Source organism: Olea europaea, chromosome 4 (genome assembly GCF_002742605.1).
Source record: "Olea europaea var. sylvestris chromosome 4, O_europaea_v1, whole genome shotgun sequence".
Lineage (NCBI taxonomy): Eukaryota > Viridiplantae > Streptophyta > Magnoliopsida > Lamiales > Oleaceae > Olea > Olea europaea.
This window is the reverse complement of record NC_036240.1, coordinates 1815551-1843344: the sequence shown is the minus strand read 5'-3', so window position 1 is coordinate 1843344 and position 27794 is coordinate 1815551. Positions and strand designations below refer to the sequence as shown.

The 27794-nt window shown below is 35.1% G+C and overlaps 1 pseudogene; it reads left to right on the top strand.

Moving 5' to 3' along the window:
• The first annotated feature begins 23234 nt into the window (after positions 1–23234).
• Positions 23235–25149, top strand: LOC111393232 (annotated as a pseudogene).
• Positions 25150–27794: the final 2645 nt, after the last annotated feature.

The following is a 27794-nucleotide window of genomic DNA, read 5'->3' as shown; positions in this document are numbered from 1 at the left end:
AGCATATATGAACATGTTATATATCCAATGAACGACAAAGACTTGTGGCCTGAAACTAAGCAACCACCTGTTAAGCCTCCACCTTAGTACGTTGCTACAAAAGGATGGAAACAAAGAAAAAGAAGGAAGGGACCTGAAGAGAATGAAACCTCTCAATCGCAAACAAAATCACAATCAATAATGTCAGTAAAGAAAAAGGGTATGGTGCTAATGACATGTTCAGTGTGCGGAGTAAAGGGACACAACAAACGGTTCCACAAAGTAACGAACGTACTACATACTGACGCAAGTGCAACTGAGGATCAGCAAGTTGTTGATGACTACTGAAAATGATCGAGGTTGGGATGCTACTAATGGCAGAATATGTTTTGTTATTTTGGGATAATTCCTTATTTTGAATCATTGGAACGAGATGTCGGATATACCAAACGTGATAATTTGTTTAGTTATTTTGACTTGAAAATGATCGAGGATGGGATGCTACTAATAGCAGAATATGTTTTGTTGTATTGGGATAATTCCTTATTTTGAATGATTGGACCGAGATGTCGGATACACCAAATGTGAAAATCTATTTAGTTTTTTTTTTTTTTTTTTAGGACTTTTATATTTTATTTGATTAGGTTTATAATTTATATTAATTTCAATTTCCTAATACTATTAGAAGAAGGGGAAAATTTTGCCTATAAATATAGGAGCATTATACACTTTTTATAACAATCAATCATTAATAAAGCAAGTTATTACTACACATTTCTTATTTCAATTCTTCTTATAAGAATTTCATAACGCTTCCGCACCAAAATTGGTATTAGAGCAAGAAAATTGCCCTTTTTTTTTTTTTTTTTTTTTTTTTTGGCCTAGACACTTTTTTTGAAAACCTCTTATGTAATTCCAGTGTTGGCAAGAAATGGAAATATATTTTCTGTTCTAGTGTATCATTTTAGTTTTTATTATACACTGCAATTTTAATGATTTTGGTATTGAATAATCACAAGAACATGTTGGAAATTTGGAATTGAAACAAACTCAAATTTGAAACATATTATACCAACATACTTGTAGCCATGTCCAAAGCCATTTCACTGGCAAACTGATACACATTACATGAACAGCAAATGGAAAGACATTACATATCCACAAAATGAGTGCTACAAAATAGGAGCAGACCGTCTGACCACAAAATGACCGAAACAAAGGCATCCACACTAAACAAATCTATCGTCCACACTAGAACTAAATTACAACAACACCACATTTATGTTCACCATCCACACTACAAACAAATTAGGCCTTCCCCAGACCAACACTTGAGTCGTGAGCTACACTACTTGGAATAGAAAAAATGTTACAGCGACCAGCAACAATATGTAGAATCCAACGATTTAAAATTTCTTATCCTCGTTCAGAAGATCTTGTGTCATATGTAGGTCCTCACCTCGTTCATCGACTTCCTGGAGATATAATCTCAAATTTTGAAGCTATGAAATTATACAGAACTGCTGCTCTTATCCTCCCTGGATAGAAGCGCATCAGTTGCACCATCAGAACCCTTTGAATTTTTACTACCACCATGAGAAGCTTCAGGTGCACCAAGTAAAACCAAAAGAAATTCCTCGACGGATTTATTACCATCATTAATCTTCCCCACGCAATTTTAGGGTTCTCTGTAGGTTCGAATTTCTAGGGTTCTTGAGCTTGGAAAATTTGTTGTTCTTGCGGTCGCAATTTGCATGATCTTAGCTCGGGATTAGAAGCTCTACATCGTTGACTTGCAGAGTTGTCTCTCAATTTTCTGGCCGGGCATTTATCATCAACGGGAGAAGAGGGTTTTGGGTTTCAATTGGAAGGAAATGGAAATGGGGAAATGGGTAACTGTTGGCAACTGGGGGAGAACGGGGTCGGGGGTTTGATTTGGGATTTTGTTTCTAAAATTTGTTTTTTTTAGGTAAAAAAACGTGTTTGCATTTTAACACGTCACTAGCACTTATACAATTTGGCAAAAATCACTTAAAAAATGGCCACATCATGGGCTCCATCAACCACGTCATGATTTCAGTTAAATTTTTTGACAGACTTCTGTTCGATGATGGATGGGGTAGCAGTATCAAAAGTTCAGTGATGAATGGCGTTGTTTTTTAAATTCAATGACCTGCTGGAAACTTTAGGTAAAGTTCAGTGATATTTGGGGTAATTAACTCTTTAGGTTTCAATATTTGCAAACCCAGTGACGGCCTCGAGAATTTGGAGGCCCTAGGTAACAAATTTTTTTTGAGGCCCTATACTTTTTTTTCTGCGTGTAACAATATTTAAATAAAAAATTATATCTATATTTATATAAAAACTTTGTACAATCTAAAAGATAGAATTGCAAAATAAAATATCACTTACAATCCGAAAATGATATGGAATGTAGAGAAAGAAAATGATCGTTGCCAAAGAAAGTCTACATTATTTTATGTTTGTGTTGATGATGAAAGACAACTCTCCAAAAGTGTGTTTTCATGGTACAGATGGATATAATGTTGAACTCTTATATCAAATTGTTGAATTTAAATATCAAAAGAACATGATTTTTATCGATGAAATAAACTTACAAATTTTAAAGACAGCTCTCTAAAAGCGTGTTTTCATAATGCAAATTGATATAATGTTGAGCTCTAATATTAAAATGTTGAATTTAAATACCAAAAGAAAATGATTTTTATTGATTGAAATAAACTTACTAATTGGACACACCAAAATTACTAACCAATTATAAATATAATATTATTTAGCAATGGAATGCTCAATTTTATTTTCTCTCACTTTCCACTCAGTTATAATATTATTTAGCAATGGTTCACTCATTTTCTCTCACTTTCCACTCAACTCACAGCAACCAATTTTTTCTCTTCACACTCTCTCACACACGACTCTCTCTCTCCAGTATCTCTCTTCAACTCACTCTTCTTCCTACTCTCTTTTCACAGTTTCATACTTTCAACTCAAAGGCTCACAGTCTCACACCACACTTCTCTTCACACTCACACACTCTTCATTTCTTCTCTCATCCCACACCCACATATATTACAGTAGGCAGCAACATACTTATAGAGAGTAATATTGGTGGCTTCCTTCTTCTATCGTGCTGGACTCCAACGATCGACTGCTGATATTTAGCACTGTGAATTTTAAAGCCTTGGGCCCAAGCCACATTTTTTAGGCCCTAGGCGGTTGCTTAGGTGGCTTGGCCTCAAGGCCGGCCCTATGCAAACCGTTTTCCCAAAAAATATCTAAAAATAAATTAATCTAAATTTAAGTTAACTTAATTAAAATTTAAGTCATTTTAGTTAAAAAGATACATCTATATTAGAAATAGTTTAATTGAACTCAATTGGACAATTTTACATCTAATTAATTAATTAATTAAATTATATCCAAATACCCATTAGTCAGCACAATTATGAATATAAAACCATTAAATTGGGTAAAGTGTTGAATAATTACTGCTAAACCATATTCATCCATTCTCCATTACAATTGAGCAGACAAATAAATCTAAATTTTAATTCAAACTTGCACATTTCATTTCCTTCTACTAATAATTTTCTCAAATTTTGTCTAAATTCAAGTCAAATTATCAAATTCTTTTTTTTTTGTAATCTTTTTCTATGTTTTTATTGGTGCTTATGTTGTTTTGTTCTAATAATTATTGGGCTCCCTTAAAATAATTCGCTAATATTTGGATGGAGTAAAAGTATTGAATGATTCACAAAAAGTCGCAATAGTTTGGTATTATTGTATTTTATTCTTTTATTCATTTACTTTTATTAGTTATTTATATCATTTAACTACAATCAATGAATTCATGTAATATTTATATTTATGAAGAGAATGAATAGTGTATTACAATTGTAAATGGATGCCATTAGTATTGATTAAGAGTTTAAAATATTTATATCATCTAGTTGCATTATAATGATTATAATTATATAATTTTGATTTGTATATTTTTTTAATAATACAACTAATGTTTTAACATGAAATTTAGACTAATAATTATAATTTAACTTATTTGATATGTATTAATTTTTTCATCGTTAAACTGTGGTTTCAAATCGAATCAAAGCCAAAAAAAATGGTTTTGATTGGTTTGGTTTCGAAATTAAAGCGGTTTGATTTGGTTTGGAAAAATTCCAAACCACTTTTAATGGTTTGGTTTGAAAATTTGTCTCAAACTGAACCGTGTTCACCCCCAGTGTTGGTGCCTAAATAAATTGAGGGAATAGAATTCAATAGTACGTTGTAGGATTTGATAGCTCTTGCTATTTGAAAGTGGCTTCGAAAGTCAATGTTGATGATGTACTGTTCTGAGTGTCCACTATTTTCATGGGTGATCACATCTACAAACTCATGTTCGCCTGCAGTAATCACAAAACTTTATCAAATAAAAAAGTAGTCGACTTGAAGGACAGATCCATTATGGATTTTTACATCCGCTATTTTATACTTATATAGGAATGAAGGTGCTCTTGACTCGACAAACTTGATCGCGGCACATATTACTAGATATATAAACTAAAAGTCATCCCATATGAACAATCATGATTGTTCGATGCTATAAAAAAGAAATAGAAGCTAAATCTTATCTATTATCTATGAAAATGTATGATCAAATAATCAAATCGATCCCTCTCAGAATCTTTTAATGCTTGGAATAAGAAGTTTTGTTTATGAAAATGTAAACTTACCTCCAGGAATTTTGCCAAAGCCATGCCACTTGGTAGCACATATAGCTGCATCATAACCTGAAGATTGCAACAGTTTCACCAGAGACTACCGAATGGAGCTAGCAATTTCGCTCGACTTGGAAAATGACAGAATTAGGGAACTGACAACAAATATCAAGTCACTTTCATACTGGTCCAGTGCGTGCTTGTACAACTGCATCTCGAAGATTATTAAGAAAATGGAAGATTAGTTGTAGCAACCAGCAAAATTCACAAGGAAAGGGTCTGAAAATAGAACAATTACAAAATTACATCTCAAATTTGTTGGAAAAAATGATTAATGGGTCAACTTTGAGCCCAAATTTCAGTGGGACCCACATTTTAATTAATACGGGACCTAGCATATTCACATTCTACTCCGCGAGATGATTAACGTGATATATTTATTTATCGAAAACCATTTAAAATTGAATGAAATGTTAAGTGTTAAAGTAACTCACATAAACTAAGGATTATGGAAGAATTTGATTTTCCAAACACTTATCCCACATAGGAAAGTTAGGAAACTTTGGTGCGGTTTATAAGGTGGAAGTTTGGAATTGAGTTTGGGCCCCAAAGGGTACCAATAGTCTTTGGAAGGGGGAAGACCTATATCCTATTGGGTTCGGTCATAAACCTACACGCGCGCGCCGTCGTTGCCGTCCGTCCGACCGACCAGCACGGCACGAGCACGTGTTCGAGTCCGAGTTCGGGTGGACCTTTACACTATATTAACTTTTTGGACAAAATTTATTTAAAATTTTGGGCCAAATTGTAAATAATCAAATTCTTGGGTACAATATGAAATTTAAATTTTGGCTTATTCTGGGTGTTTTATTTTCTTTTAACAGTCGACTGTTAGCCGACTTAACAGACACGACTTTTAAGAACAGCATGTCTGTTCAGATTTTTGAGGCTTGTCTGAAAGGTGATGACTGTTCGAATGGCCACGAACAAGTCTATAAATAGCCAGTCTTTCTACCAGAAAATTTACACCATTTTCATTGCAAACTTTCTGTGTTTTGAATCTCATTTCCCTCTCTCTCTCTCTCGTTCTGATATTGTCTCGAAGTAAAACACAATTCGTTGAGTTCGTTGGAACTCCTGCAGATTGCAGTACTGCTTCCGTAGGAGACGAAAATTCGTTCTATCGTGGGAAACGATTGCTGGATGCCTTTAGCACCATTGAAGGTAGCAAATTCGTTTTAAGGAAACATCGTGAAATCGGTGGGCTCGAATTACTGTTTAGATCCTGTTGATCAATTCTTGCATTCAGGTGATTCTGTCGGATTATTTTCGAAGGAGTAACTTTAAACTCCAGGAACAACAATTTTAAAACGAATTTTTTTTCTATTATTACTTTGTTTCTGTTTCTACTCCTTCTTACCGTTGATCTTCTAATTGTGATTCAGAAATGGCAACTTCTGGTACCACACTCCCGAATACGACCGGGGAAAAATCAAAAAAGTTTAATGGGTCAGATTTCAAGTGTTGGCAATAAAAAATACTTTTTTATTTGACGACATTAAATCTGGCTAAATTTCTCAAAGAAAATGCGCCTTCATATACCAAGCAAGACAGTGATGCTGAAAAATTGGCTGCGGTTGATGCATGGAAGCATTCTGATTTCTTAGGCAGAAATTATGTACTTAATGGACTGGATAACACATTATATTATGTGTAGTGCAATGCTAAGTCCGCAAAAGAACTGTGAGAATCTTTGGACACAAAGTACAAAATCGAAGATGCAGGCACGAAGAAATTCATTGTCGATCGTTTTTTGGATTATAAAATGGTTGACAACAAGACTGTCATATCCCAAGTTCAAGAACTTCATATCATACTTAGTGACATCCATGCCGAAGGAATGAAGCTAAGTGAATCATTCCAAGTCGCTGCACTAATTGAGAAATTACCACCTTCATGGAAGGATTTCAAGAATTACCTAAAGCACAAGCGGAAGGAAATGAAACTTGAAGATATCATTGTCCAATTGAGAATAGAAGAAGACAATCGCAAAACGGAAAAAAGGAATGGTGCATCTAATTCGATGGAATCAAAAGCCAACATTGTAAAAGGAGGCTTCAAGACAAGCAAAAAGAGGAAGCACAATGGGGAAGGACAAATTGGTTCTTCAAAAACTGCTAAAAAGTTTAAAGGCAACTGTTACAATTGTGGCAAGGCAGGACATAGATCAAAGGATCGTCGAAAGCCAAAAAATGTGAAGGGAAAAACTAACTAGGCCAATGTAACAGAACATAAGAACCTCACTGATAAGGTACAAGACATGAATCTTTCTGCGATCGTCTCTGAATGCAACTTAATTAGAAACACTAAGGAGTGGTGGGTAGATACTGGAGCTACTCGTCACATATGCTCAAACCGTGGGATGTTCTCTACCTACAAAGCAATGGATCATGATGAACATCTCTACATGGGAAACTCGTCATCTTCCAAGGTAAAAGGACATGGGAAGATAGTGCTGAAAATGACAAGTGGAAAAGATCTCACTCTGAATGATGTTCTTCATGTGCCTGATATTAGGAAAAACTTGGTATCTGGTTCTCTACTAAGTAAGAACGGGTTTAAGCTAGTATTTGTCTCGGACAAATTTGTACTCTCAAAGAATGAAATATTTGTAGGAAAAGGCTACCTGAATGAAGGGCTCTTTAAATTAAATGTAATGACTGTTGTACCTCCAATTATGAATAAGAATAAATCTTCTTCTTACTTGCTTGAGTCATTTAACATTTGGCATGAACGATTAGGACATACAAGTTATAACACTTTGCGTAGACTAATCAAATCAGATTTATTACCAAAGTGTGATTTAAATCCTAATCACAAATGCGATATATGTATAGAAGCCAAAATGTCACGTCTACCCTTTCGTTCTGTTGAAAGAAGTACCGAACCCCTAGATTTAATTCACACCGACATATGTGATTTAAAATTTGTTCAAACTAGAGGAGGTAATAAGTACTTTATCACTTTTATCGATGATTGTACTCGATATTTCTATGTGTATTTGCTCAAAAGCAAAGACGAAGCAATTGAAGTGTTTAAACACTACAAGTTAGAAGTTGAAAATCAACTTAGCAAAAAGATTAAGGCCATAAGAAGTGATAGAGGTGGTGAATATGATTCACCATTTGAAAAATTCTGTTCGGAACACGAAATTATTCATCAAACTACCGCGCCTTATTCTCCTCAATCTAATGGTATTGTTGAACGCAAGAATCGAACATTGAAGGAGATGATGAATGCTATGTTAATAAGTTCTGGATTACCGCAGAACTTGTGGGGGGAAGCCTTGCTTTCTGTCAACTATATTCTTAACAAACTATCACATCGAAAAACGCAAAAGATGCCTTATTAAGTATGGAAAGGTCACAAACCTAATTATAAATACTTGAAGGTATGGGGATGTTTGGCTAATGTAGTAGTTCCTAAATCTAAAAGGGTTAAGATAGGACCTAAAACCATTGATTGTGTATTCATTGGTTATGCCTACCATAGTAATGCGTACAGATTTATGGTATATAAGTCTGAAATACCTGATATGCATGTTAATACAATTATTGAATCAAGGGATGCTACATTTTTCGAAAATACTTTTCCTTATAACATGCAAGGTGAATCAAATTCACAAAAGAGATCTCGTGAAAACGAAGAGACTATAGGTCAAGAATCTATAAATGAACAACCTAGACGAAGCAAGAGGGCTAGGACGTCAACCTCCTTTTGGCCTGGTTTTCTAACATATTTGTTAGAAAATGAACCTCAAAGTTTTATGGAGGCTATGTCATCAACCGAAGCTTCATATTGGAAAGAAGTTGTTTATAGTGAAATTGAATCCATACTTCAAAATCATACTTGGGAATTAGTAGACCTCCCTCCCGGTAATAAGCCTTTGGGATGTAAATGGATTTTCAAAAGGAAAATGAAAGTAGATGGATCAATTGACAAATATAAAGTAAGACTTGTCGCTAAAGGCTATAAGCAAAAAGAAAGTCTTGATTATTTTGATACCTATTCTCCTGTGACAAGAATCACATCCATACGTATGCTTATTGCAATAGTAGCATTGAATGGTTTGGATATATATCAAATGGATGTTAAAACGACATTTTTGAATGGGGAATTGGATGAAGAAATTTATATGGAGCAACCTGAAGGATTTGTGGTCTTAGGACAAGAAAAGAAAGTACGTCGACTTGTTAAATCATTATATGGATTAAAGCAAGCTCCTAAGAAATGGCATGAAAAAATTGACATGGTTATGATGTCAAATGGTTTCAAAATTAATGAGTGTGACAAATGTGTTTATGTCAAGAACACTCCAAATGGATATGTCATGGTATGTTTATATGTAGATGACATGTTGATTATGGGCAACAATGATACCATAATTCAAACTACAAAAATGATGCTAACAAGTAAATTTGAAATGAAAGATTTAGGTGTGGCCTATGTTATATTAGGAATTAAAATTTCTAGAACATCTGATGGTCTCATATTGTCTCAATCACACTACATTGAGAAGATTCTTGATAAATTCAAGAAATATAATATTATTCCTATGAAAACACCTATGGATGTTAGTATGCATCTTTTTTCCAATACTGGTGATAGTAAGTCTCAATTGGAATACTCTCGTATCATTGGCAGTTTAATGTATGTCATGAATTGCACTCAACCTGATATTGCTTATTCAATTAGTAGGCTAAGTCGATATACAAGTAATCCAAGCACTGATCATTGGAAGACTATTGTTAGAGTTTTAGGGTATTTAAAACATACCCAAAATTTTGGATTGCACTATTCGAGATATCCAGCAGTACTTGAAGGATACTGTGATGCAAATTGGATATCTGATACTAAAGACTCCAAATCAACAAGTGGATATGTCTTTACACTTGGAGGTGCTGCAATATCGTGGAAATCTTCAAAACAGACATGTATAGCTAGATCAACAATGGAATCTGAATTCATTGCATTAGACAAAGCCGGAGAAGAAGCCGAATGGCTACGAAACTTTTTAGAAGATATTCCATGTTGGATAAAACCTGTGCCTGCTATATGTATCCATTGCGATAGTCAATCAGTAATTGGAAGGGCACAAAATGCAATGTACAACGGTAAATCTCGACATATACGTCGTAGACACAATACTGTTAGACAATTGCTCTCTACAGGCATTATCTCTATAGAGTATGTGAAATCAATAGAGAATATTGCAGATCCGCTAACTAAAATTTTAACAAGAGAGCAAGTCGAAAGTTCATCGAAGGGGATGAGATTAAAACTAATAAAATAATCAAAAGTTTTCATAGTGGCAACCCAACCTAATTGACTGGAGATCCCAAGATCTAGGTTCAATGGGACAATCGAACTGTGAAAAATTTAGTATGCACTGGGAAGATTTTACTTCTACCCATTCCTATGATGAGCCAGTGCCCAGCTGCCGCGAAATAAGTTAAGATACGCTTTTAATGATTTTTATATCTTGATTCGTTCAAGTGGAGTATAGCAGAATACTCTTTATGGAAATCACCTATGTGAGTGAGAAGGGGCTGCTTCTAAGAGAATAAGGTGAAGATGAATTCTCTAAAAACCACTCATGAACCAGGAGGTGTCCAAGGCCAAAATGGACACAAACGTGAGAACCAACTGTGTTCAAAGAAAACTGTGTGACTTCTATTGTCTAGGTTTCCATAAACGACTAACTGTTCAAAGCAACTTGCTACTGATTGGCTAAGGAATTCCGATAGATTTTATTAGGGAAAGTTCAAAGTCATTGATTATTTATCCCGATGCAGTCTTCTTCAATTTTTTCTTTGAAAAAAATATCAGATGTTATCGTTTGGAATAAAGGCCAACATATTTCATTCATGTGGGGGATTGTTGGAAAAAATGGTTAATTGTCAACTTTGAGCCCAAATTTCAGTAGGACCCACCTTTTAATTAATACGAGACCTAGCATATTCACGTTCGACTCCACGAGATGATTAACGTGATATATTTATTTATCGAAAATCATTTAAAATTGAATGAAATATTAAGTGTTAAAGTAACCTACATAAACTAAGGATTATGGAAGAATTTGATTTTCCAAACACTTATCCCACATAGGAAAGTTAGGAAACTTTGGTGTGGTTTATCAGGTGGAAGTTTGGAATTGGGTTTGGGCCCCAAGGGGTACCAATAGTTTTTGGAAGGGGGAAGACCTATATCCTATTGGGTTCGGTCATAAACCCACACGCGCGCGTCGCCGCCGCCGTTCGTCCGACCGACCGGCACGGCATCGGCACGAGCACGTGCCCATGTCAGAGTCCGAGTCCGAGTACGGGTGGACCTTTACACTATATTAACTTTTTGGACAAAATTTATTTAAAATTTTGGGCCAAATTGTAAATAATCAAATTCTTGGGTACAATATGAAATTTAAATTTTGGCTTATTCCGGGTGTTTTATTTTCTTTTAACAGTTGACTGTTTCGACTGTTTACCGACCAAACAGTCGACTGTTAACCGACTTAACAGACACGACTTTTAAGAACAACATGTCTGTTCAGATTTTTGAGATTTGTCTGAAAGGTGATGACTGTTCGAATGGTCACGAACAAGTCTATAAATAGCCAGCCTTTCTACCAGAAAATCTATACCATTTTAATTGCAAACTTCTGTACTTTGAATCTCATTTCCCTCTCTCTCTCGTTCTGATATTGTCTCGAAGTAAAATACACTTCGTTGAGTTCGTTGGAACTCCTGCAGATTGCAGTGTTGCTTCCATAGGAGATGAAAATTCGTTCTATCCTGGGAAACGATTGCTGAATGCATTTAACACCATTAAAGGCAGCAAATTCGTTTTAAGGAAATATCGTGAAATCGACAGCCCCGAATTACTGTTTAGATCCTGTTGATCAATTCTTGCATTCAGGTGATTCTGTCGGATTGTTTTCGAAGGAGTAACTTCAAACTCCAGGAACAACAAAATTTACTTCCATTAGGTCCTGACAAGCTCTTCTCTCGAGATGCAAAATGTTATCTGCTACAAACTATGGCAGTTTTTTCAATCAAATATTTGCTTATGGAAAAACCAAAAGTATACTTAATAATTTTTTCCATTAAGAAGAAATTGGAATCTAAAAGAATTTATTTTCATCAAAAGCACCGCTAAATCAAACAATATAAATTATACTGCTCCCCTACAAGAAACACAATCCAGACGCTTAATTGGTGGTCAGGAATTTAAGCAACTTGTGATTGTTTACTTAATTCTTCTTGCATTGGAAAAGTAGATATTGATTTTGGTATTGTAATCTTGAAGTTGTTCATAAATTAATATCATAATTTCAAATCCTAGGGTAAAAAGTCAGATTATCTAACCATAAACATTTTGCGTGTTTGTGTTTTTGTTAAGTTATGTTATGATTTTGTTTGAGGACAAATAAATGTTTTAATTTGGGAGTGTTTGATAAGTGTACTTTATATTCTTATTTGGACCTAAAAATATAAACATTTAATAGTTCTTTTATGCAATTACAACCTAATTTATTGTATATTTCATTTATTAGGTAAAACTCAATGGTTGAAAGTAAAATTGAAAGAAAAAACGAAAAACGGCAAAGTACAAAATTTAAGGACGACCAAATTATAAATATTTAATAGTTGATTTGGACTATAGGAGATACTTTGAAGTTTGCTAGGAGTCAATTGGATACAACTAGAGGTCAAAGAGGAATGGAATATGATCAGAATATTACCATAAATCGAATTCCCATCACACAAGATATCTTCCAAAATTTTAGTCAAATATTGAGACCCATTTTTAGCACGGTAAACATTTGAATTGAAAATTTTCTATCTAGAAAAATTGTAACTCTTTGAATTAGTTTTCCAATGCACTTTGAATCACCTCAATTGGATATCGAGAGAGAAAGTTATAGTCAAAATATTGTTTGTTGTGCTGATACAAAAATATGCACGTGCGAACGTAACTTTCCTCATTCGATTGGAACTCTTTTGAAAATCAATTTGAATGTGATTTTCAACCAATTTTCGACTCCTACAAATTTCTAACGGCAAAATGCATTAAAAGACCTCTCATACACCTCTCGTATACATATTATACTCCAATACTCATCAATTATTATTATATGAAAAATTGAAAGGGACTTACAAAAATTCAAGTAATTATTCAAACTATAGTTTTGGGCAAAGAAGAGAAAGTAAAAGTGGAAATTCATCAAGAAACCATTGAAGAGACTCGAGATTTTAAGATTCATTTTCGGCCCTATTTGAGCCCCATTAATTTCTTGTAATGTATTATGGAATAATAAGTTGATGAGGAATGTATGGTTAAAAGAGAATGAATTTTTTTTTATTTGCGTGTAATAATATTTTAATAAATAATGTGTGGTTGAAAATGAGTTCTTTGAATGAATTCGCAAAGATTGAGCTTGTGCATAACATCGGTCTATCCAACAATGGATTGAATCGTATCGCGTGGAATTGAATTGTATCCTATCAATAAATAAATATACGTGATGATTGAAGACAAATAAAGTATACTGCTTATTTATTTTTGTGCTTCTAAAAAAGTTTTCATTTCCTTTTTGACCTTATGTACTCATAAGTCACAAGATACTCGAGGCTAATGATTTCCCATTGGTTTTGTTTCCCTTTTTGTTTTTTTTGTCCTTTCTTTTTTTTATTCCAGCCAACCATCTTCCTTTCAGGGTGCACCTACATTGCTCGTGGCCCATTAATTGTGATGTCTAGATTAATGCCCTTACTCGTCACCTCCTTGTCACAATGTGCACGTGGGGATACAAAGAACATCGCACAGAGGAAAAAAGAAAAAGAAAAAAGGCAATGAAAAAATTGATATAAGAAAAATAAGACAAGGCTATAATGAGATTCGATCGCGGGTCATTAACCTGATCAGAAGGCGATGAAAAAAATTAATATAATAAAAAGGAAACAGTGTTACAATGAGACTTGAACTAGGCCATTAATCTAATAAGACTTCGTTTTTATCACTTCGGCTAAGCATTTACCTACATGAAGTAAAAATGAGTTGAAACAAGCATATATATTTCATGAATTATGAGAAATTTTACTTTATTTGAATTTCAAATGGAAGTTGAAGTAATCAACCATGTGGATGGTTTTAGAAATAATAATAATAATAATAATAATAATAATAATAATAATAATAATAATAATAATAATAATAAGAGTTTTTTTTTTAACAAGAGCCATGCTTCATGGACCCCAGCCAAGAGGTGTACACCCTCTGGAGTGATGGTGCCTAAGTGGCTCCTGTCACAATAAAATAATTCTTTGAACAATTTTACCATTTTGTTTGATATCAATTATGTGTCCATCCAACGTTCAAACTTCAAGCAAACATTTTCAATTAACTAGGGCCATGAATGCAACAAACAGTAAGTTAGATAATGTCACGCTTACAAAAGTAGTGATGGCAAAAAATTCGTCCCATTTCGAATGGGTTGGCAGGGTGGGGCGCCCCATCAAGGGCATGGGTGGGCTGGGGCGAGGATGCCCCGTGAAGGGAAAAAAATTAAAAATAATTTTATTTTGAGACAATTCACTAATTAAAAACTCATTTTGAATTTGTATTTTATTCTTTAATAATGACATAACTCGAAATTTTGAAAATATAAAAAAAATAAAAATATATAAAAATAAAAAAATTAAACTGAGCAAGCGGGGTGGGGCGAGGTTTGGACGGGGTGGAAGCGCTACGCTCCGAATCCGCTCCATTGCCATCCCTATACAGAAGGTTGTAAATTCCTGGTGAAATTACCTTATCTAATTCACCAAAAAAGGAATATTTTATTTTATTAAACAAATAGTGGGGCGTTATTTAGCCGAGCTGCTAAAATAAATCTTGAGCAGCTCGAGCTGGGAACATCATCGTGTTCATGTACACTAGCCAGAGTTAAAAAGCAGCAGTCAATTTATTCGTATAGAGATAGTAAGAGGTTTATGTTGAAAAAAATTACAACTTTGGGGGCCACACATGTACATTTATTAGAATGTGTGGTGCTATTTTAAAGTAAATTTAGTCGATAAAGTGATCCATTGGATTTAATTTTGGACTAATGGGTATTAAATTTTATGGGATTAAAGTGTAGAGACTAGAAGGTGTTATTTTGAATTGATGAGGGGCCGATTTGAAATAACTTAAAGTTAATAACTGCCAATTGCAGTTATTTTAATAAATGGTTATGATCCCCAATTTGAACGTAATTTTTTTATGGTATCTCTGCATCCCCATCAACAGAGACTTTTCAAGAAAACAAAGGAAGGAAAATCACGTATCAATTGGAAGATCAAAACCCAATTAAAGCAGTCAGATTCATGGATCAAGGTATGATTCCGCACTTTTCATTGTCTCTTTGATTTCAACATGGATTTTATGATTTTATGAAAGGATTTTATGAATATGGTTCCTTTCAATTTATGCAACAAGTGGTATCAGAGCCATCATTTGTTGAAATCTTAATTTTTCTTTTTTGAGATTTTCAAATTTAACTATTTGGATTAATTATTGTTGAATTTGAGAATTGTTTGGCATATTATTTATGGTTATAGATCTAGATCTAGTAAAAGGGTTTTGGAATCTAAAGTTTTGAAATTTCATTTTTCGGTTTTGGTTTAAAAAAAAAATAATTTTGCAACTAGATCTGGCCGACGGAGGTGTCGTCGTCGGCGCTGGCTGCTGCATTTCGCAGCAGCCTGGGCGCTACTGCTGGTTGCAATAGCACCCGGCGCTGTTGCCAATTGCGCTGGCGTGGCCAGCGCTGTGGCTTCTGGCCGGCACTGGCCGCCGGCGCCGTGAATGGTGAGAGAGAGAGAGAGATGCCTACAGTCGAGTGGTTTTTTTGGGGGCGGGGGCCTGAGGTGCAATTTTTGTAATCTCAGGTCCTTGCTTGCAATTTCTAATTAGGGTTTTTAAATTTTAAATTTCAGTCCCTAAACTTTGTTATCCATCCAAGTTGGACCTTAAGGTTATGAGTTTAATAATTCAGCCCCTAGATTTTGGAAAATTATTTAATCTGGGCCATTAAACGTTTGAATTTTGCAATTAAAGCCCCCAAAGTTCATAATTAATTAAAATTAGCCCTTAAAGTTTTAAAAAATTTCAAATTTTGATCCCTAAAGTTTTGAATTATTAACCCTTAGGTCCCTAAACTTTCTAAAGGCATCTAATAATGCAAAATTAGTGATTCTCTCTCTAAAATTTTGGTACTAAAGACTCCCTTATGAGGAATAATTAAGATTTCATTATGTGGAACAATAAAATTCAAATATTTTGGTAATTTATTCATAATAAATTAGGGTTATCTAGCATTTTGAATAAACTAATTGGAACAATATGTCGCCAAAGTGACCTCTTTTGTGTATATTAGTTTATTTGGATGTTTAGATGTTGTGTGTATGTTTCTTCATGAGGGTATTAGCCGGCCCAAAGGAAGGTTAATACTTGGCTGAATTACATACATACTTGTGGTGGTGAATGTGTGACAATTATAAGGTTTCCATGTAAATAATAAATCAATGCAGAGATAAGTTTATTATTTGACAGGAGTTATTGTTAATGTTCGATCACTACACCGAGAGTACCACTTGCAATTAGTATTACTGTCCAAAGACTTGATATTAATGTTGCACTAGGTATCTTGAGATGGAGCTTACCATTATTTGAATTTATTGTTCATTAAATATGGATATGAGCATAATTAATTGTTTCTTTCTGTTCTCTCTACAGCTAGTTCATCTGCTACTACAATATCTGCTAATGTCAATTCAATTCCCATACTTAATGGAACAAACTTCAAGGATTGGAAAGAGAACATATTGATTGTTCTTGGTTGCATGGATCTTGACCTTACACTTCAGGTTGAGGAACCCACTCCTCTTACAGAAGAAAGTTCTCCTGATGAAAAGGGGAACTTTGAGAGGTGGGATCGCTCAAATCGCATGAGTCTAATAATCATTAAGCGTGGCATTCCGGAAGCCTTTAGAGGTGCAGTATCCGAAGGGATAACTAATGCCAAGGAGTTCCTTGCCGAAATTGAGAAGCGTTTTGTGAAAAACGATAAGGCTGAAACAAGCACGCTTTTGCAAAGCTTGATTTCAATGAAGTACAAGGGCAAGGGAAACATAAGGGAGTACATCATGGAGATGTCTCATATTGCTTCAAAACTTAAAGGTCTAAAGCTCGAGCTATCTGATGACTTGCTCGTTCATTTGGTATTGATCTCTCTTCCTACACAGTTCAGTCAATTTAAGGTCAGTTATAACTGCCAGAAGGAGAAATGGTCTCTAAATGACCTCATTTCATATTGTATGCAAGAGGAAGAAAGGTTGAAGCAAGAAAGAACTGAAAGTGCTCACTTGGCAAGCACTTCTAAAAATAAGGGCAAGAAAAAGAAGAAGGAATATGAAGCTGCTCCTAAGGGTCCAACACAAAAGAAACGAAAGAAAGACAAAGATACTTATTTCTTTTGCCATCAGTCTGGACATATAAAGAAGGACTGTGCCAAATATCACGCATGGCGTACAAAGAAAGGTACAATTCTTACTTTGGTCTGTTCTGAGAATAATTTAGCTTCAGTACCTAGAAACACTCGGTGGATAGATTCTGGTGCTACTACTCACATTAGTGTTTCTATGCAGGGCTACCTGAGCTACCGAAAGCCAAGTGATGGTGAAAGATACATCTATGTTGGTGATGGAAAATCGGTAGAAGTTGATGTAATAGGCACTTTTAGGTTATTATTAGGAACTGGTAATTATTTGGATTTGGAAGACACTTTCGTTGTACCGTCTTTTAGACGGAATTTAATTTCTGTTTCTTCTTTGGACAAATCTGGATATTGTTGTTCATTTGGAAACAATCAGTTTAGTCTTTCTTTAAATTCCAATATTATTGGTACTGGTTCATTATCTGCATATGATAACCTGTATTTGCTTGATATTATTGCATCATATAATGAGACCTTGCATGTGGATTCACGTGGCACTAAACGCAAATTAAATAAAGAAAATTTTGCAACATTATGGCACTAGCGCTTAGGTCACATCTCAAAAGCTAGAGTTGAATGACTTGTGTCAGATGATATTTTGGATTCCCTTGACTTCACGGATTTTGATGTCTGTATCGAGTGTATCAAGGGAAAACAGACCAAAACAAGGAGATTAGGTGCTAAAAGAATTTCAGACGTCTTAGAATTGATACACACAGATATTTGTGGACCATTCCCTACAGCTTCTTGGAATGACGAACAATATTTTATATCATTCATAGATGATTACTCACGTTATGGGTACCTATATCTCATCATGAAAAGTCTGAGTCACTGGACGTGTTCAAAGCTTTTAAAGCTGAGGTTGAGAATCAACTCAACAAAAGGATAAAAAGTGTTAGGTCTGATCGTGGTGGTGAGTACTACGGCAGATATGACAGTTCAGGTGAACAATGTCCGGGACCATTTGCTAAATACCTACAGGAATGTGGAATCGTCCCACAATACACCATGCCAAGATCGCTTAGCATGAATGGTGTAGCTGAAAGATGAAATAGACGTCTTAAGGACATAGTAAGGAGTATGATTAGTCATTTCACCTTACCAAAATCACTCTGGGGAGAAACATTAAAGGCTGCAGCTTATATTTTGAACAGAGTACCAACTAAGGCTGCTGTTAAAACACCTTATGAACTTTGGACAGGCAGAAAGCCTAGTCTAAAGCATTTTCACATTTGGGGATGTCCAGCTGAGGCTAGGCCTTATTGGCCACATGAAAAGAAATTGGACTCCAAAACAGTTAGCAGCTATTTTATTGGTTCTTCTGAGTGATCCAAGGGCTATAAATTTTATGATCCCACACTTAAGTCAATTTTTGAAACGGGAACCACAACATTTTTTGAGGATGTTGAGTTTGGGGGAAGAAATAAGGTTAGAGACATTGTCTTTGAGGAAGAAGTTGAGGAAGGATCGGTTTCGATTCCTACTATTGCTTTTGACAATGTACAGGTTTCTATACCTGTTGTTGATCAAGAAGCATATCCAGAACCTCAACAAGACAATGTTGAAGTACCTCCCATCCAAAATGAGGTAATTATTCCAAAAATACAGACTCAACAATCTCAAGAGCCAATACCATTAAGGAGATCCACGAGAGAGAGGAAAAGTACTAATTCAGATGATTTCATAGTATTTTTCCAAGAATATGAGGAAAATAATGGAATGGTGGGAGATGATCCAATCAATTTCCATCAAGCCATGCAGGGTTCTAACTCTCAAAAGTGGATTGATGCCATGAATGAGGAGTATAAGTCTATGCAAGACAATAAAGTTTGGGATCTTGTCCCATTACCTAAATGTGTGAAGCCCATTCGTTGTAAATGGATTTTTAAAATCAAGAGGGATTCAAATGGTAATGTGGAAAGATATAAAGCTCGTCTTGTGGCTAAAGGCTTTACCCAAAAGGAAGGTATTGACTTCAAAGAGACTTTCTCTCCAGTTTCAACGAAAGACTCTTTAAGGACAATTATGGCACTTATTGCGCACTTTGACCTTGAGTTACATCAGATGGATGTCAAGACGGTTTTTTCAATGGCGACATTGATGAGACAATCTATATGGTGCAACCAGAAAACTTTGTGTCAGGAGACTCGAAGAACATGGTTTGCAAATTAAAGAAATCCATCTATGGACTCAAGCAAGCTTCCCGTCAATGGTATCACAAATTTCATCAGGTCATTATCTCATTTGGTTTTGAGGTAAATGTCGTTGATGATTGTGTGTATCACAAGTTTAGTGGGAGTAAGCATATTTTCCTGGTTTTGTATATTGATGACATACTGCTTGCCACTAACGATATAGGCATGTTGCATGAAACCAAAAGATTTTTATCAAAGAATTTTGAGATGAAAGATCTTGATGACGCCTCTTTTGTATTAGGGATCCAGATACATCGGGATCGTTCTCGAGGAATTATTGGATTGTCACAAAAGAGTTATATCGATAAAGTACTTAAGAGGTTTGATATGCAAGACTGTAAACTAGGTGACACCCCTATCGCTAAGGGAGACAAATTTAGTCTCAAACAGTGCCCGCAAAATGACCTTGAAGCTAAGGAAATGCAGAAGATTCCCTATGCATCAGCTATTTGGAGTCTAATGTATTCTCAAGTATGTACACGCCCAGACATAGCATTTATTGTTGGAATGCTATGCAGATATTTAAGCAACCCTGGGATGGATCATTGGAAGGCAGCCAAAAGGGTTATGAGGTATCTAAAGAGAAAAAGGATTATATGCTCACATATAGCAGATCGGATCAGTTAGAGATCATAGGGTACTCCGATTCTAATTTTGCTGGATGCCAAGATAGTAGAAGATCCACACCAGGTTATATTTATCTGCTAGCTGGAGGAGCTATTTTCTGGAAGAGTACCAAACAAACACTCATAGCTTCTTCTACCATGGCAGCAAAGTTTGTAGCATGCTATGAGGCATCTAATCATGGAATATGGCTACGAAATTTTGTCACTGGGCTGCGCATTCTGAATGGCATAGAAAGACCACTAAAGTTGTATTGTGACAACAACTCAGCAGTTCTATATTCTAACAACAACAGGAGCTCATCTAAATCAAAACATATTGATATTAAATTCCTGGTTGTGAAGGAAAGAGTACAGAGTGGACAGATTTCTATAGAGCACATTGGAACAAACTCCATGATTGCGGATCCGCTTACTAAGGGATTACCACCCAAGGTCTTTCATGAGCACACCGCTCATATGGGTGTTGTACTTCTTGAGGATATTATGTTTTAGTGGGAGTTTGTATTCTTATTGCTTTATATATGTTTAGTTCTTTAAACACATTTGTGTATTTGAATATTTTCTGTACAAAAATAAAGTATTCAGTTCATTCCACTCTGTTATTATGTTCAGTACTGATCTCACTTAAGAAATAAGGTTGGACCAGTTGGAAATAGACATGTTCGGATCACATAACATGTAATTTCCATGCTATACTCCCATAATTGATATATGTCATTTAGTTGTATGGGTGTACGTGACCATTGATGGATTTAGTCACGCTAAATGTGACGACAATCGCTTTGATCCTACATCGATGTAACTAATGGACGAGATTGTTTGGAAATATCCTTAATAACTATAGCACAATTTTGAGCTCATAAGTCTGTGCACATTTATAATGTAACATGTTTGGCCTAGTGGGAAATTGTTGGAAAAATTTCAACTTTGGGGGCCACACATGTACATTTATTAGAATGTGTGGTGCTATTTTAAAGAAATGTAGTTGATAAAGTGATCCATTGGATTTAATTTTGGACTAATGAGTATTAAATTTTATGGGATTAAAGTATAGAGACCAGAAGGTGTTATTTTGAATTGATGAGAGGCCGATTTGAAATAACTTAAAGTTAATAACTGCCAATTGCAGTTATTTTAATAAATGGTTATGGTCTCCAATTTAAATGTGATTTTTTTATGGTATCTCTGCATCTCCATCAACAGAGACTTTTCAAAAAAACAAAGGAAGGAAAATCACGTATCAATTGAAAGACCAAACCCTAATTAAAGCAGTCAGATTCATGGATCAATGTATGTTTCCGCACTTTTCATTTTCTCTTTGATTTCAACATGGTGGTTCCTTTCAATTTATGCAACAAGTAGTATTGGCTCTTGAGGTTGTTGAGTTTGTATTTCTGGAATAATTACCTCATTTTGGATGGGAGGTACTTCAACATTGTCTTGTTGAATTTCTGGATATACTTCTTGATCAACAACAGGTATAGAAACCTGTACATTATCAAAAGCAATAGTAGGAATCGAAATCGATCATTCCTTAACTTCTTCCTCAAAGACAATGTTTCTAACTTTATAGTTTATGGTCGCATGTCCCATTAATACCTTCGTCTTCCAACCTTCAGACTTCATTACGTGCCCCTACTAAGTATGCATTAGTCAGCTCTGAGCTCTCTTCTCCGTCTTTCACACACACGCTAGAATCCCATCTTATTTTTTTTTTCAGAGCTTATTTTCAAGAAATATGTTGGATTTTAGTGTAGTGGATGAAATCGGATTCATTCATACCGTATATGAACTTTACATGTTGGATTTATACATATCGTATATGCAACATACCGTATTTACAGTTTACCGTATTTGCAGCATACCATATTTGCACAGCAGACCGTATATGCATATATTATTTTTAGATACTGGTTTTGCGCTTACACATATCGGAATTGCAGAACACCGTATATGCAGTGAACAAGACAAAATCTAGCAAATTTAATTTTTAATAGAATAAACAAATTAATTTAATCAATTAATCTAGTTGGCCAAATAACGCAGATTAATTTTTAATAAACAAAAATGGAACGACAAAATAATAAAACTGCAAGTTATATGAATCACACAAATAAATTGCAGAAATATATAAATAACGGATGGACTTTCAACCCGAGGCTTGTGCGAGTACAGTTTTCTTAAAACAGATTCACCCTCTCACCGTAAGTACATGAGATTTAATCCGAATGTCTGTTTCTCATGATACAACGATAAAATTTGTAGGATTTGAGCACCACAGATACTACTCATGCGAATTGATTAGTATTCAAACAATATCACCACAATGACGACGCTGACAGAAATTGAGATAGACCAACTTTGCGAAATCAGAATATGCAGAATGTTTTTTGCCTATTTTTGTGTGCTGCAATTGTTGGAAAATTATGAGATTTAATATATGTTAAATCTTTCCATTAAACTCCATAACAATAAAACCTGGAGTTGCTTCAATTTCTAGGAGTTTTGGAGTTTCAAAAACTCAAAGGTCAATTGGAGAAAACCAAAAAAAAAAATGCAAAACGTGGACACTGCAAACGGGCCAACTTTTGCTCCGTTCGGTCCAACATTCGTGTATGCAGGTCACGCTTGCACACAAGTTCAAGATCCGAAAGCTATTTTGGTCCGTGATTTGCACCCCCTGCGTGCATATGTGGAGAGAGTCTTTATGCTACACATGATTACACCCTTCCAATGTGCAACCATATTTAAAGTAGTTCCTGCTTTCATATTTTTTCTATGTGGGAGAAACTCAATTTCTTCCCACATAAATCATCTTCCAATAGTGAACTTTGAACTCTAATTTCTCATTCACTCAAACTTCATTTTTTACAAGTAAATATATGATTTTGATACTCTCCTGGAGGAAAACACAAATTAATTTTGATCTTCCACTTTGGACCAACGGATCCCATCGAAAATTGTGCTAAATGTGAACCATTTACTCATTTTTCCAACAAAATAGAGGTGGGCATTTATTTTCTTCAATCCATATATGTTTCTGGGCTTTTCTTAAAATATTTTTTATTTTTATTTTCATGCCTTAGATCTGACTTTTTGAATTTTTTCATGATCTTCAAGAAAGGTGGGTCCTTTTTTCCCATGGGGATTTGTTTGAGTGCTAAAGTGAAAGTTGAAAGCAACCCAGCTGGTACAGGTAAATATTTACAGGCATATATTTCCATTCAAATCTTCAAGAACTCTTGTTAATTTGTGCAATAAAAGGTATTTTTGAATTTTTTTGATAAATTTTTATGTGGTGAGTTTTATCTACAGAGTTAAGGACTTTGTATTTGGTTATCAATCAGCACTGTTTGTGTCGGTTCTGTATCAAAATTTACTGCTTATGTAAACGCATAAGAATAAATTCTTCAATATTTTTGAGTTTTCCCATTTATTTTGTTAAAAATTAGCTTCAAATTTCCTCAGTGAATTGGCAGTTTCACAAAACAAAACAAGAATGATTAGGAATGTCTTGTTCTACAGGGGAAAAAAAAGAAAAGAAAAAAGCACAGTGATTCTTAGTAATTTATAAATATTTTATTGATTGATTTTATTAGGGGAAAATTCGAAAGTTGAAAGAACGAATGGGAGCGATTTGAGCAACTCGAGTAGCAAGGTCTTGTCAGTATCGGTGCCACCTACTCCTCGGACTGAGGGCGAGATCTTGCAAGCTTCAAACTTGAAGAGCTTTAATTTTGCTGATCGAAAGATGGCCACTCGAAACTTTCGGCCCGACAGTGTACTTGGAGAAGGCGGATATGGCCCAGTCTTCAAGGGTTGGATTGACGAAAACTCTTTTGCTGCTGCTAAGGCTGGGACCGGCATGGTTATTGAGTTAAAAAGCTTCACCAGGAAAGTTTTCAGGGCTAACGGGAGTGGTTGGTGAGTTTCCCGGAAGTTTAAACCATTAAACCGAACTTTCATATGGTGCATAAAAATGCTCAATTACATAGGCACTTTAATTTATTTTGTGTGTTCTTATAGGCAGAGGTGAATTATTTGGGGCAGTTTTCTCATCCTCATCTTGTGAAATTGATTGGCTATTGCTTGAAGGATGAACATCGACTTTTGGTGTATGAATTCATGCCACGAGGCAGCTTAGAGAACCATCTGTTTAGGAGTGAGTCTTCATTTTTGCAAATATGTATATAAATTTCCAAATAATATTCTAGTAATTATTAAATTGAAGTGACGCCTTCAATGTAACAAAAGGTTCTTATTTCCAGCCTCTTTCTTGGAATCTTCGCCTTAAGGTTGCTCTTGGAGCTGCAAAGGGGCTTGTTTTTCTTCACAATGCCGAAACGAAAGTTATTTACAGGGACTAACTTCCAACATATTGCTTGATTTGGTAAATAATCCTCTCTTATTGGGCCAAAAGTACATTGATAAAGAGACGTATTCCAAGAAACTTCATTTTACCTCAGCCTAATTTTATTGATATGGCAGAACTAAAATGCAAAACTCTCGGACTTTAGCCAAGGATGGGCCAACAGGTGATAAAAGCCATGTGTCCACAAGGGTCATGGGAACTTATGGATATGCAACTCCAGAATATCTAGCAACTGGTATGGGTTTGAAACATGTCACTTTGTCCCAATTGTGTGGCTTATTATCAACTATCTCTATCTCCAAGCCATAGTTGCATTTTTTAGTGATACATCCTTCAAGAAGTAGAAAGATAGTAAAATCAGGACTTCCCTCTTGGGGTGGAATATCTCCTTGTTCAAGGACCGCATCCAAGTGGCAAATTGATGGAGACCTCTTCCTACTAAATTGCAACTTCAGAAAGCTGGGCTAAGTTCAAAAAAAAGTAAATGAGTTAATTTTTTCAATAGGAAGATTTACTTTGGGAACAAGCAACTTTTTTTTTTTTTTTTTAAATAGAACGCAAGATAAAGTACTTTATCCAAACTTGTTTGAGAATGCAAGGCACTTAGGAATAAATTTTTACTTATTTTTAAGCTTAACCAAAAATGCTCTTTGTAGTTATCTTTTCTTTATCAGTTCATTCACTTCTATACAACCTCATTAGTACGCTTGTCCAAGTTTCTTGGTCGTACCATTATTTTTAGCTTCATCAAGTCGTGTGACTACAAGTTCTCATCAAATTTTCATTAATGTTATTTGGCATTAGGTTATTTAATTGCCAACAGTGACATGTACAGTTATAGAGTAGTTCAACTTGAAATTGACGCAGCGAGAAAAAAGAATTCAAGCGAAAATCTTGAGATCACGAAATTTGGAATCTACCAAATTAAGGAGAAAATAAATTTCATGAATTTTATTAATATATGATAATGAAAAAAAAAGGAATAACGCTTTATTTATAAGAGTTTCCATGGAAACATAGTTTAAAATAACTAAAAGTAATGAAAACAAAGTTTAAACAAACTAAAATTGCAAAAAATCCAAAATAAACGAATTGACAAAAATAATGCTAAAACTTTAAAAATTAGTTTTTTAGTCCTAAACGAATTCGAACTGCTGAAATTCATCGTACATCACAGCATAACGGTGAGTATTGTTCCTCTCGTCGTTCTCTTTCCAAAATGGTCTTATTGGCCCAATTCAGAATTATGATGTTCCCCTACATCAGTCTCTTCTAACTCCCAAGAATTCGACCCCAAGTTACAATCTGGATACAAAGGCTTATCATCTTTATGGAACTCATACAAATATGCCACATTGAAAGTTCGAGAAATACCTATAGAATTTGGCAAATCAATAATGTAGGCATTGTTGTTAATCCGTTTAAGCACTTTGAAAGACCCATACTTTCTTGGTTTTAGCTTATTGTAAGTACCAACAGAAAATCTCTCCTTTCTCAAAAACACCATCACCGAGTCCCCTTCCTGAAATTGTTTATCCCGTCGATGTGAATCTGTTGCTGCCTTATACTTTGCATTACTTTTCTCTAAATTTTGTTTTACCTCCTCACAAACTGCTAACATCTCTTCTGCCAAACGTTCAGTAGCAACCCTTTTATTATCACTTTTAGGCAATTTCACCAAATCCACCACATGGAAAGGCATCTCTGTAGCAGTATGAGTTGCATTGTTGTACGCGAACTTCACTTGACTTAGTGCAAGATCCTTTTATTTAGGCTTATCTCCACAAACACTTCAAACCATGTTTTCGAGGAGTGTTGCTTCGATTCAAATTGGTTCCAAACAACTTCCACAAGGTAATTCAAAAGTGCCCCAAAAATTTTGTATCTTGGTTTGATGTGATAGACTTGGAAACTCCATGCAATCTAACAATCTCCCTGAAAAACAGTTTGGCAATATTTGATGATATGAAGTTTTCCGACAAGTTATGAAGTGAACCATTTTGGAGAATCTATCAACGACCACAAAAATTGAATCTACGCCTTGTTGAGTACGAGGTAATTTCAAAATAAATTCATAGCCAGATCTTGCCAAATACCCTGAGGGACAGAAAGTAGCATGTACAACCCAGTATTTTGTATTTGATCCTTTGACACCTAACAAATATAACACTTGTTGACTATCATTCCATCACTTCAACTCTGGCCAATAATACCTAGCCTCCAAACTGGCTATTGTCTTGTCACACTCCAAGTGCCCACTTAAACCTCCACCATGCAGATCTCGAATCAACTTTTCACATAGAGATGAAATATGAATACAAAGCTAGTTGCCTTTGAACAAATATCCATCACTAATATAAAAATCAACCATTGATTCCTGATTTACACACTTGCTCCAAATCTCACTAAAGTTAGCATCATCCGCATACAGTTCTTTCAAGCACTCAAACCCCACAATTTTCTATGATAATGTGATCAATAAGGAAGCTCTCCCACTCAGTGTATCTGCAACTCTGTTTGTAGATCTATTTTTGAGAAGACCTTAGAACTCCTAAGCATATCTAACATATCCTACAACCGTGAAATGGGAAACCTGTACTTCACTATTATCTTATTGATGGTATGACTGTCAACACACATACGCACTTTCTATCCTTCTTTAGCACTAGAAGGACAGGTACTCTACACGAACTCATACTCTCTCTTATGAACCATTTTCTCAACAGCTCCTCAATTTGCTCCCTTAAAATCTTATTCTCCTTTAGACTCATTTGATAATGGGGAAAATTTGGAAAGCTAGTCCCAGGTACCAAATCAATCTAGTGCTAGATATTCCTCATAGGAGGTAACTCGTTCGGCAATTCATCGGAAGCCAACTCTTCAAATTCTGTCAATATTCCGTGTACCTCAGATGGAACACCCTCATCTTCATTATTTGTTGCAAAAGCCCCTTAACTACAACTGGATAGAAGCAATCAGATTCTTTTACAGACTCCGTAATCTCATTCTCATTACTGGTAAGGGTAAGAAAACTCTTAGTTTGTTGATGGGTAGACTTCTATGCCTGTGTGAGAGGAACCATATCGATCTTACGATTGCCCCATGTAAAAAGTGCTACATTATCATGCTGAATCCACATCAAACTATCATGAATGACCTAACAGGATATGGCAAGCATCCATGTTTATGACATCACATATAACTTTATCCTTATAATGCTTACCGATGGAAACGGGTACTTTGCAAGTTTCAGCAACTTGAATAGAAGTATCTCTCTTTACC